Below are 12,989 nucleotides of genomic sequence, written 5' to 3'. Positions count from 1 at the left end.
GCCTGAACAAAAGGTGGCAGATACTAGTTCTGGTGAGGGACGGCGCAGGTTTGGTAAGTTTGTGCCAAATCAGGCTGCTGGGTCGGTCAGGACTAAGGGAGCCAGCAAGGCTTATGATGATGCTGGGGAAGGTACTTCCAGAAGGGGAGCCAGCAAGGCTTATGATGATGCTGGGGAAGGTACTTCCAGAAGGGGCGTGGTCAAGCGGCCTGCTGGGGCAGATTCTCTTGGGCCTAAACAGAAGAGGGAGTTACCAGATTTATGTGCTGAGGTTGAGAGAAATAAGGCTGAGCGCAAGAATGACAGACGTGGTTTTGCGCCGCTCAGTGATGAAGATATAGGTAGAATCAGTAATTCTGTTGCTGTGACTCTAAAGCCTATGGTTGAGGGAAAAATTCGTGAGGCTGTAAAAGAATCAGTCAAAAGTTTGAACACTGCACAGAAACTTTGGCAGACAGACGATCATAAACGGATTAAAGATATGTTGGCCATGCATAAGAAGGATCTAATGGAATGTATAAGGAAGGTAGATACGGAGGTGCAGCAAATGGTGGCTACTACTGCACAGCAAAAGGCTTCTTATTTGGTACAGCGTGTACAGACAGCAATGACTGATAATTGGGAAAGTAGTTCAACCATGTTGGGACAGCAGGTGGGCCAACAGGTGGAAAGTGTTTTGGCAGGGCAGGGAACTAAGGTTCAAGAGGCTATTTCTGAGATGGCGCAAAAAGAGGCTGAAGTGCAAAGGCACCTGTCTAATATTTTTAGCGAGCTGTCCGAGATCCGGCGCAGAATAAACAATGACTTACCGGCGGCGGCATATTGGCAGTTGCAACAGGCTGGGACTTCTGGCGGTGCTGAGGCTAACAATGGGGTGATGATGGTCTCGGGAGGTGTTCAGGTCACTGGTGGTGTTGAAATGGAGGTGGCAGATGGGTCAGCGGTTGCTGCAGAGGTGGCTGTTGTGAATGATACCGCCTCAGCGGTAAATGATGCTGTGATGGTTGCTGTAGGAGGGCCCGTAACTGCTACAGCGAGTAATGCTGTCATGGCGGCAACAGTGGGTGTCTCGGCTGAGGTTGGTGAAGGGGCGCTGAACACCCCTCCTCTAGTGGGTGAAGGAGAGGAAGGACTTGAGGCCGGGGTTAATTTCGATGTAGGTTCACCCAGTGAGGACGTTGATCCCAGTCTATTGGATCAGCCTGATGGATGGTGAAACCATGCTTAGCTGGATGGTTTCAGAAGGGGGTAAATGTCATATATTTATGTTGTGATGTCATATATTTAAGTTTGCAGACATATGTTAGTTGTTACTCTTAATTACTCTTTAATTGCTCTCAGAAAGAATAAAGAGAAAATATATTTAGGTCAGTTGATATTGAGAGTCCTAACACAGAACATTATCTGGTTTGGGTTCGAGTCTTTATTAAGACCAATACAGCTATTCACAGACATCCTACTACTTTAGATAGTTTGCATAGGCAGATATTCTACCCCTTCAAAGTGCATAGTTAATTAATACATTGTATTAATTAAACAGACAGTCATCCTGTTGCTTGGTGTCCTGATATACAGACAGACATCCTGCTACTTCAGAACTTTCCAGCTTTGAATAATCAGTAGTTTTGACTTATTAACATATTTAATCATTTCTAAATAAAGTATCAATATATAATCTTATTTACTCAAAAACTGCATTTAATCCAATATAATAAATACTTAAAAATCTGTTTGCATTTTGAATTGAATATTAAGTCTACTCTATCATTAACTTATGTAAGTCTGTCTATATCACAGTGAGCAATAGAAAGGATATTTAAACAAAGGTTTTCAACATACTTTTTTGTATGTCAGTACCGATTGACGGTGACCGTCAATTTTGGCTTGTAAGAAGCGTTTTAATAACAAAAATGGATCAACTGCAGTTCACGGTAAAATATTTCTGGTAACGAATATTTCCAAAAATCTATGAATTTTATAGGCTGCTAGCTGCCAAACGGCTGAACGTACAGATCATGCCCGCACACTGTTTTAAGCGGCATGGCCTGCAAATAATCTGGAATAGCAATAAATCAATAATGCATAATTATCAATACAGAGAAATGCGCAAAATAAGACCTATTTTACGCGTTTTTTCTTTAGTGAAGCTTTCCCTGTGCATAATTGGATCTTGGCTATTACAGATTATTTGTAGGCCTTCTTATGCCGCTTAAAATGGTGTGCAGGTATGGTCTGTACGTTCAGCCGTTTGGCAGCTAGCAGCCTTTAGAATTCATAGATTTTTAGAAATATTCGTTACCAGGAATATTTTACCGTGAACTGCAGTTGATCCCCAGAAATAATTGTATGGGCGTATAAATTCTAGATTCAATGACAAAATGTTGGAACGTTCATATTAAAAATGTTAATCATTTAGCTAACATCAAATTTTTGTATAATCATATTATACTTTTATTTTATAATGCTGATTCCTTAGACAATAAATCATGATTCTTAATCCTAGAAGTTTATAATATAGTTGAATTTGAAATTAAGCAGCCATGTGGTGGTTTTCCTCAAAGTGCTTAATCTATCACAGAGACACCCCCACCCTTATAGCTAAATAATCCTTATACTAAAGTAACAGGATGTCTGTTTGTGTGTCTGTTTGTTTGTCTGTCTGTCTGTTTGTTTGTAGCGAAGGATCTTGCTAACCGCTGAACCGATCGGGAGCTTCTCATAGGTCCCGGGAAGGTTTATAACTTTTGGGAAGGGTACCACCACCCTCCAAAGAGAAATGATAATAAATCGAAAGTTTTATTTTAAGTATAGAGACTCCTACGTAACATTGCGAGGTATCGTACAAAGAGACTCTTACCCAACATATCGTAGAAACTTGAACGCAACAAAAAACAAACATATAAAGTGCCACTAAAGGCTTATGGGGGCGTAGCCGCTAGTATTGAAATAAAGAGTGAGTGGGGGGGGGGGTTTCGTTGATTTATTTTTTTTTTATTTTATGTTAGGTTAGTTTAGGTTTTATTGGGTACAGGATAGCCCCGCAGGGATAGGACACCGCAAGGTTAGGCTAAAAGAAAAAAAGACTAAACCCCACCTCTTGATTACTTCTCCTTAAATGGAGCACTAAATCGGTTCAGTGGTTAGATAGACCTTACAGAATGAACAAAAACTGCTTTATATTATGGTATTTAAATTTGTCTATTTTATGGATGTTGTCATCCTTGTTATCTAGTGAAATGTTTTTAATAATGATAAGGTTATGATGACGATTATTATTTTTCATTATTTTTCTTAATTGAAAACACATTACACACACATGAGTAAATAGATTGTTCTAGATTCTTCTATTCCATGGAAAACCAATCAATTGATAGCAGAGCATTTACATAGTTATGGTGCGTCCCTCGTCTATGCGGATATCTTTGATGTTAGAAACATCCTATTTCCCAGCAAGATATTTCGCCATAGAGTTGCCTTCGAGCTCGTGCAATATATGAACTGATTCCTATGCTATCTTGAATCCCATTCGCCATGAATTAACACCTAATTTTTTGGCGATAAACGTTGAAAAATTGGCCTTTCAAGCAAAAGGTAGCATGCGAGTTCGCCATTGATATCGTAGCAGAGTATGGGCCGAAGTCGCACAATAGTAGCATAAATTAAAAGAGAGTGAAAAAAAAGATCTGAGAGGCTTTTATGCTATAGAAAGAACCGAATAGAGAGCAGCATTACTTTATGCTACTCTGCTACGATATTGATGGCGAACTCGCATGCTACCTTTTCGTAAAAGGCCGATTTTCCAACGTTTATTGCCAACGATATCAAACAACATAGCATGCTACCTTTTTTTTAAAGTTTCGCTGGGTTATTGTAAACTTTGCATGACTGTTCCTTGATTAATGATCAGAGGGAATTAATTAAAAAGTGTAATGACTCTAAACGCTAAACCCTTTTTATTTACAAACCATTCCCCCACTTCTAAAATCTTTGCTGTTTAAAATATCTGAGATGGGTTTTTGAAAGATGAATGCCGCGTTTTATAATTCGCGAATTTTAAACAGAGTATACAACTATTTATTTAATTATTTCGCTTTTGTTGGTACGGCCTTCGTAGAAGAAAAACAAATTATCTTCAATCCATTTTTGCTGCATATTAATTAATGCATCTTTTAGAGCTGTAAGACATTATACAAATGGCTAAAATAATAATTTTAAGATTTTGAATTTTTAAGTTGTATACTTTTTTGAAATTCTATCGTCTTCGTTCAATCAATCAATGTCTAAAAAATGTCGAAAAAACGCGGCAATTATCTTTCAAAAACCCATCTCTGACATATTGGAAGTTTATTTGAAAAGTTACCAGTGCTCGGCAGCCCCGACTAAGCCTCAAATCTAAACCCGTTTGGATGTTTTAGCATATGCGCAGCTGCCGAGCCCAGAAAGAAACCTATTACACAATTAATCGATGATTTAAAACAAAAAATGCAGGAAAGTTGCTTACTTGGGAGAAGACATAGACGCCAGCATAGCCGAGGTAAAATAAATTTCCAGTTAGTCTTTGAAACCGATTTATATCCCCTGGATTACAACCGGTTATATTGAGAAATAATATGTAGCATCGTATGACACACAATTTTCAGCGAATATTAAAATAAAGATCATGGAATTAGTAACAATTATGTTAGCCCTGGCTTTAGGCCCATAGACTTGATCTTATTTTATATAAATTTAAATATCCGTGGAAAGCTGTCTATAATACGATGCGAAAAAAAACTTTTATGAAAGGTGCGGAGACGGCAAAAGACACAAAAAAATATTGCTGCAATAATAACATTTGTTTTTTTTTACATTTCATGAAATTCTAATTTAAATTCCACCCAGGTGTGTTCAGCTCAGGGAGGGACGGGACATTGGGTTGTTTATTACACTAGTCCCCAAAGTTTTATAATAGTGTTTTATTCTTTAGATTTACAACTTTAGGGGCTTTGATTGTTTGGTTCATTAAGTTGATTGTCCAAACGTTTCAACCACTAATTGTAATCTACAGAAGGGATAATTTTGTATATCATGATTTGGGATTTATTATATCAATTTAGCGGTCATTGTCTTATCCCTAAAGATCCCTGATCATGCTGCAAAGTTATATAACTGTCCTGTCGCTGCATACAGAAACTTTCAGGAAATACAGGGAAAGAGGATGAATTGTCCTTTTTTTCTATTTATCTCTCTCTCTCTCTCTCTCTCTCTCTCTCTCTCTCTCTCTCTCTCTCTCTCTCTCTCTCTCTCTCTCTCTCACTCTCTCTCTCTTTCTCTCTCCCTCTCTCTCTTTCTCTCTCCCCCCCCCCTCTCTCTCTCTCTCTCTCTCTCTCTCTTTCTCCCTCTCTCTCTCTCTCTCTCCCTCTCTCTCTCTCTCTCTCTCTCTCTCTCTCTCTGTATCTATCTATATATCTATTTCTATTTATCTTTTTCTCTGAAAATTTGAATACATAAGAACATCTAAGACAATGGATATATTATATATTATAATTAAAATATCGAAAACACTCATGTCCTCCTCCACTTACTGTATAAACCAACTGACCAATAAGTGATGTCCATGTTAGCAACCTAAATTGACGATACAATTTTTCCCCTGTATTAAATTATGTTTTTCATGGCATCTTTAAGTTTTTTTCTTGTTTTGTTAGATAGATATAGAGGGGGGGGGGGAGAAAGAATTGTAGATTAATTCACTATCCACTGTTCTCCCTGATAATTGCTAGCAAACTTTAAACCAAGTTTAGGTTTAACTTGAATTGGAACTTTAAGTTTTATTCTGTAATAGTTATTTCTCGTATCGTATTATAAACGGCTTTCCGCGGATATAGAATGTACAATTATAAGATTAAAACTAGTTTTTTTAGCCCCGTGGTGCCGAAGGCACCGGCTAAAAAAACTAGTTTTAATCTTATGATTGTACATTTCTATATTCGTAGAAAACTGGATATAATACGATGCTAGACATAGTTTTTTCGTATTCATGAGAACCGGTTCCTATCCACCGGATTCAAATGAATACGAGAAAAAGCTTTAAACATTTTTTTCTGAGTTACATATTATACAAGTTGTTTACTAAGTTCTTATATTTATTTTATGAAATAAAATCATTAAGGTTAAAGAATGGTTAAAATAAATAGTTAAAAATAAGATTAAAACCTGTCTTGTTAGCTCTCAGTGTCTGAAGGCAGGGCCTAACAAAATAGGTATTATTTTTTATGATTTTTATTTTAATATTTGTTGAAACTTGTTTGTAATAAGATGCTTTACATGATTTTTCATTATGGCTGAGAACCGGTTCTAATCCAGCGGATAATCAATATTCATATGTTTCGAAGCCATACTAGACAATAAAATTGTATACAATACAATGTATTGTTCTTTACATATAAGGTAGGTACAATTTTGAAAAAAAGGGAGAATTGCTTGACATCAACACAGGCAGAATAAATCAATAAATTCTTAGTAAAGTTACGTAAAGGTGTCTTAAAGACTAAATAAAATCCACATATATACTTTGAAGTAGATCAAAGACATATATAAAATGAAAATTTAGTATCCCACAAAATATTTATAAAAAGTATGATACAAGGTTCAATTTCCCCCCCCCAAAAAAAAAAATTTACCCCCGGGGTAAAATTTTTTGGGGGGGTAATTAAAATTTTATTAAATATATAGTATTAAAAATGCGCGCGAAGCGCGCATAAATTTTTTTTATTATAGATTTTTTATTTTGGGGGGGGGTATTTACCCCCCCAAAATTGTTTGGGGGGGTAAATACCCCCTCCCAGGGTAGGGGTAAATTTTAAATGGGGGGGGGGTAATCGCCCCATTACCCCCCCCCCCTTGGACGTCTATGTATGGAAGATCGTTATTTTAGCCCGCTAGTGAGTTCACTTCATTATAGAACATTAAAATCTGGTGATAATATATCAATTTGGCAAATATTTCTTATATAATGATAAATGTACCCATAATATATATTTCATAATATATTTATAATTAATCTGATATCTCTTTCTGCAAAGTATTTTCTATTAAAATATAGTTAAGCACACAAAACCTCCCATCCCAACTTTTTTTTTAAATTGGGTAAGGTGGGTTAGGTAAGATAATTAATAGGTTTACCTTAGATTAGTTTAGGTTAAAATAGGTTTAAAAGTTTGATGTGGGTAAACCTTACATTTAGACGTCTATGGATCCAGGGATAAGGGATGGGAAACGTAGGAAAATATTATTTCAGGCCTCTTTCAAGCCTAGGCCTATTTCTAGCCTAATAAACCAGTTTTGGGATAGCGCAGTGGTTCGTATAAAATGCTAATGAAAAAGCTGTGTGTGTGTGTGTAGATAAAGTATAGAATCAAATTCAGGTAGCTAGTTTAAAGTAAAAAACATAACTTTTTATAAACCTATATATTAATGGCTTTTGTTAAAAAGAAGTTTTTTCTCTCCCAAAATTTTTTATCTTTTACTTTGGTAATTTGAACTGTCAGAAAGCTATCGTTGGGTTTCCCTCAGACAGATTTTAGTTTGTATTATTTGCATTTTTATTCATGAGTAAAAATTTTATTTGAAAATTTCATTGCTAATTAAAATTCAAAATAAATAAATAAATATGCACTTGGGTAACATTCTATCAAGTTCTTTGGATACTATACTGGATATAATGTAATGATATATATGTACTGTGTTGTATTGTACAAAGATTAGGGTGAAGGTGTTGTATCCACTCCGTACTAAATTTTTAAAATTCAAAATACAACATCTAATTTATAAACTACCAAATGAAAATTCGTAGCTACCTTCTTTCCAAAAAAATAATCCCGTTTTTTTTGTATTTTCTATGTGGCCCTTTTTTATGTTTAACTCTAAGCAGATTTAATAATTAAACTAATGTGATCTAACACCATTTATATTTATTTTTTCGTAGCAGACAAAATCATTATTTTTTCCAGAATTGTCTGCTTCTAAAATTTCCGCCATCTGTGATTTGGGCTTGTTTTGTATCAACCAATCACCAATTGGCGGAGCCAATTGGTGATTGGTTGATACAAAATAAGCCCAAATCACAGAACACTATTGGTTTAGAGCGGTAGCCAATATGAGCCGTCCGCCAGTAAGGTCATTAAATTAGGCAAATGGTAAAAGTTGCATGATCCCTTTCAAAACCAGGCCGAGACCTAATTTATGGCCAGGTTTCCTATCCCTTATCCCTGCTATGGATCACTCTAATCCTAAAAGTGTCCTGCTCTTGTTACATCACAATTAGGAGTTCTTTCCTTCAACTCACGTCATAGACGTCCAATAGGAAGGTAATGGTTTTTTTTCTCCTCAAACTTTGAAAAACCCTAATTCCCCCACCCCCCCCCCTCTTTTTTTTATTTTTATTTTATACATTAGTTTAACCCTCTCAAACATTTGAAACACCTCATATCACACCCCTACAAAATAAAAAGCTTAGATGTCCCTGGCTGACGTTCTTAATTATTATAATTTTTAAAAATATCTAAGGGATGAGATTTTAGGTCCACTGAGGAAATGAGGGAAACTACCCTCCCTCTTTACTGTACGAGGTGTTGAGGTACAGATTTAATTCTGGTAATCTTATTTACAAAGAAATATGATATGTCTATCAAAATAAAAGACAAACACACATGTCACTTCTTGTTTCATAATACAGTTAGGGAGTTGAATTCATTTTTATAGAAGCAGAAATAAAATCTATGATTACGGTTTTGACCCTAAAAAAAGGTAATCTACCATTCCACTTTCCCCTCTCTTGGTGATGATATCATCAAATCCGATGCGATTTTTGAAATGTACCATTCCACTTTCAATAGAGGCGAAACTGAAATGGTACATTTATGTTTACATATCAGCGTATTCATAAACATTGATTTCCTTATTTAAATCGACATAATAGTAACAATATATAATTCTAGTTGTCATTTTTATTTTACATAAATCTTTTAACTGTAAATAGTATTTTATACATTCCTACGATTAACATGATTTTAAAATAGTATGTATGATTTCAATTATGTCAATGTTAAAAGTGTAAACCACCATGCCAGTTTCGCCTCTCTTGAAAGTGGAATGGTACATTTTAAAAATCGTATCGGCATTGATGATATCATCACCAAGAGAGGCAAAATTGGAATGGTAGATTACAAAAATCATTTTGGCGTTGATGATATCATCACCAAGAAAGGGGAAAGTGGAAAGGTAGATTACGTTTTTTAGAGGGTAAAAACCGTAATCATAGATTATATTTCTGCTTCTATAAAAATGGATTCAACTCCCTAACTGTAAAATATAAACAGGCATGTCACTTCTTGTTTCATAATAAGATAGTACATCCTTTTTCTGTTAGGTACACTAGAAATTTTTGTTGAAAAGACAATTTCTCATGGATCTAAAGAGACAATGACCGAGAAATTAGTGTACATTCCCAATGGTTGATTATACACAGAATAACCTCATCTGTAGATTACAATTAGTGGTTGAAACATTTGGACACTCAAATTAATCAACCAAGTAATCAGAATTCAATAAAATTCCCTGCAAAGTTGTTAAGCCAACGAATGCGAAAATGTTATTGTAAAACTTTGGGGACTTTGGTGTAATAAACGGCCCAATGTCCCCTCCCCCTCTGAAATTTCTACCTTTGGGAAACTATTATTATTCTTAATATAACCTATAACAAGATAGCACCTTTCTTACTATTACTATTGGACAGCACTACTTAAAAGACCAACAATAAATAAGTTTTTAGCTAACATTGTATATCTATAATACAAAGTAGAATGATGTCTGTCCGTCCCTCCGTCTCTTAAGATCTCTGTAACAACTGAACCGATTGGATTGTACTCTTCAGGGAATATACCTACTGGTCCTGTGGTAGTTTTAGGCTATTTTCTTGGGGGTGGGACACCCTAAACCCCCCAAAAAACAAAAAAATATCCCCTAATTTCTTTTTCAAATATATTTTGCGAATTCGATATTTATTCGCGAAAATTGGCAACCCTTTCGTAATTTTTTCGGCTGGGTAGGTAATGATTCCAATGCACACCTCATTTTTTAAAAATTATTCTTGGGACAAAGCCCCTAGAGGCTAGGGGCGAAGCCGCTAGTATATATATACAGCATAAAACGTTACATTTATAAAAACAAGTTTAACAGTAAAGGCCTCTAGGAGCATTTGAAAGAAGTGGGAAGAGCCACTACAAATTTTCTAATTGAGTTTTGAAAAGCAAAATAATATAAAAAAATTCTTTGAGTGCTGAGCATTTTTTTCAAAGTACGATTTTTCTCAGGAGGGTCATGCTACCCTCCCCCAAAATAGCAATAAACCTTCCCAGGATATTTGAGAAGGTTTACTGTAAAGGAGAACCATATCAGTCCATCAATTAAAAAGACCTTAAGTAGTACAGACATACAGACACAGATCCTGTTACAATTATATAAGGATTAATATTTTAAATATTTAAAAAGATTTTCACCTACTTAACTGCTATTAAAAATAGTATTTTATGTGGGTGTATAAAATATTATAAAAGGTTTAAAATTGTTTTAAATACAAAACTGATATAATACACAATTTTCTTTTTCAGTATGGCTTCGAAACCGATTGATATTCGCTGAATTATAACCGGATCTAAGCCACACTGAAAAGTCATGTATAGCATTGTAATACGGACAATTTCCCACGAATATTAAAATATAAATCATTATTTTGATACCAGTTTTGTCATCAAGCCCGCAAAACTAACCAAATTGGTTTTTATTTTTATATCCGCGGAAAGCTGTCTATAATACGATGTGATAAATAACTATTCTTTTCTTTCCAAGACCAATAAATCATTTTGTATAACATATCTAAAATAAAATCAATAAGTATTTATTGATATTTACAGGGTTGTTGAATTTAAAATATTCTGTCTGTCAAAAAAGTTTTTTTTTCTTACTAAATTTAAATACCTAATTACAATGAAAACTTTTTTAAATCCAGAAAAGTCTGAGTTTAAAATTACATCATTTGTTATTAATCTTTATTCAATTAAGGGCAAAGGGGGTTGATAGGAGGTATTTTTAATTTTATTTTAACCAACTGCGATCCTCACTTTATTAGAGTTTTCCTTAATATGTAAGCTGGTTATAGGATCTGATTGAAAAATAAAATATTACATCCAAGTATAGCTTTATATCAGAGAGAGAGCGGACAATGGGCTGTTTATTTCACCTATCCGCAAAGTTTTATGAGAACGTTTTCTTATTTGCTGGCTTAACAACCTTGGGGGCTTATACTGAATTTTGATTGGTTGGTTTATTAACTTGAGTGTTCAAACGTTTCAACCACTAATTTTAATCTACAGAAGAGGTAATTTTGTGTGTCATCATTTGGGAATGTACAATAATTCATCGGTCATTTTCTTATCCCTTAAGAACCATGGCTTGATATATATTTAATATATAATATATATGTCCAAAAAATTACGAACATCCCGTTTTAAGTTTCTTTTTATTAAGTCCTTAAGGTTTTATTACATAAGTAAAGAAATGATTTTTACCCGTCCAAATATTAATCTAAACTTTTTTTGCCTTTTGTTATTTTTTTCATTGTCGACTGTCCTAGCAATTTGGAATTTGGCCATTTTCTGGATATATCTTAATTTGGATGTTATCCCAAGGAGTTATTTTTGAGATCTCAATGATCATACATCCACATATTTGTTAAAATTTAATCTTTAAATTATTTTTCTAAATCTAAGATTTGCTAACTTTTACTTGCATTATGTGTAACTGTACTCTCTATGTCTGCAAACTAATGTAAAATATCCGGATCTAGTACACTACTAATCGCTTAGTGAGGCAAAATTGTTTTCGTAAAAAATCCTCCAAAATTACATCAAAAATCTATAAAAATTTAAAAAATCATAGAGGGGTTATTAAAATAAGATTTTATTTAATTTTTGTAGATTTGTTTAGTGATTTTGGAGGATTTTTCACGAAAACAACTTTTTTTTTTTAAATCCACCTCAGGTCACGGTCAAATGTTCCTGGGAACGATTATCTACAAAAATTGATAATATCTAAAGGCTGCTAAGGACCAAAAGATAAAACATATAAATTATGCTCGAACGAAATTTCAAGCCTAAGATAATCTGGAGTATTCATTACCCAATAATGTACAGTTCTATGTCGCAGTGCCCATAAATGCGAGAAAAAGACTTACTTTTTCTTCAGTGAAGCTTTTCCTGTCCATCATATGATCTTGGTTATTCAAGATTTTTTTAGGTCTTTTCATTCAGCTCATAAAAATATGCGGGAATAACATGTACGTTCAGCCGTTTGACAGCTAGTAGTCTGTAAAATTCATAGATTTTTTGGATATAATCGTTACCACAAACATTTTAAAACTGCACAAGATCCAAATATTCTTTTATACAGATGGTAAATACCATCTCTTAAATGTAAAGCTGAAAGACATTAGTTATTTATTTGCAAATATCTTTCAGGGAGGTAGGGGATATTGGGATGTTTATTACACTAGTCCCCAAAGTTTTTTATTAATGTTTTCCTATTTGTTTACTTGATAACTTTGGGGACTATTATTGAATATTGATTAGTTGGTTTATTTAGTTTAGTGTCCATCGTTTCAACCACTAATTGAACTCTACAGAACGGTAATTTTGTGTAGGATAATTGGAGATGTACATTAATTTATTGGTCATTGTCTTATCCCTGTAGATCCCTGAATATTTCTGCAACCTTTTCCTTTTTCAATTTACTAACATTTCATTTTAATTTCTTCCTTTACACAATCAAAAATAAATTGTAATTTAACTAAAGAAGTTTAGTGTCCATCGTTTCAACCACTAATTGAACTCTACAGAACGGTAATTTTGTGTAGGATAATTGGAGATGTACATTAATTTATTGGTCATTGTCTT

General features: G+C 34.2%; 1 long non-coding RNA gene across 1 annotated transcript in view; it reads left to right on the top strand.

Annotated features, from left to right (window-relative positions):
* Positions 1-12,989, top strand: part of LOC145332223 (uncharacterized) — a 31,621-nt gene that overhangs the window by 15,600 nt on the left and 3,032 nt on the right. The window contains exon 3 of the long non-coding RNA XR_013884087.1: positions 4,493-4,534. This is a non-coding gene — a long non-coding RNA (uncharacterized LOC145332223). The remainder of the gene's footprint in view (positions 1-4,492; positions 4,535-12,989) is intronic.

The sequence above is a fragment of the Acartia tonsa genome, chromosome 11 (genome assembly GCF_053477335.1).
Source record: "Acartia tonsa isolate MP-2025a chromosome 11, ASM5347733v1, whole genome shotgun sequence".
Taxonomy (NCBI): domain Eukaryota; kingdom Metazoa; phylum Arthropoda; class Copepoda; order Calanoida; family Acartiidae; genus Acartia; species Acartia tonsa.
This window is presented reverse-complemented; position numbering and strand designations above follow the sequence as displayed.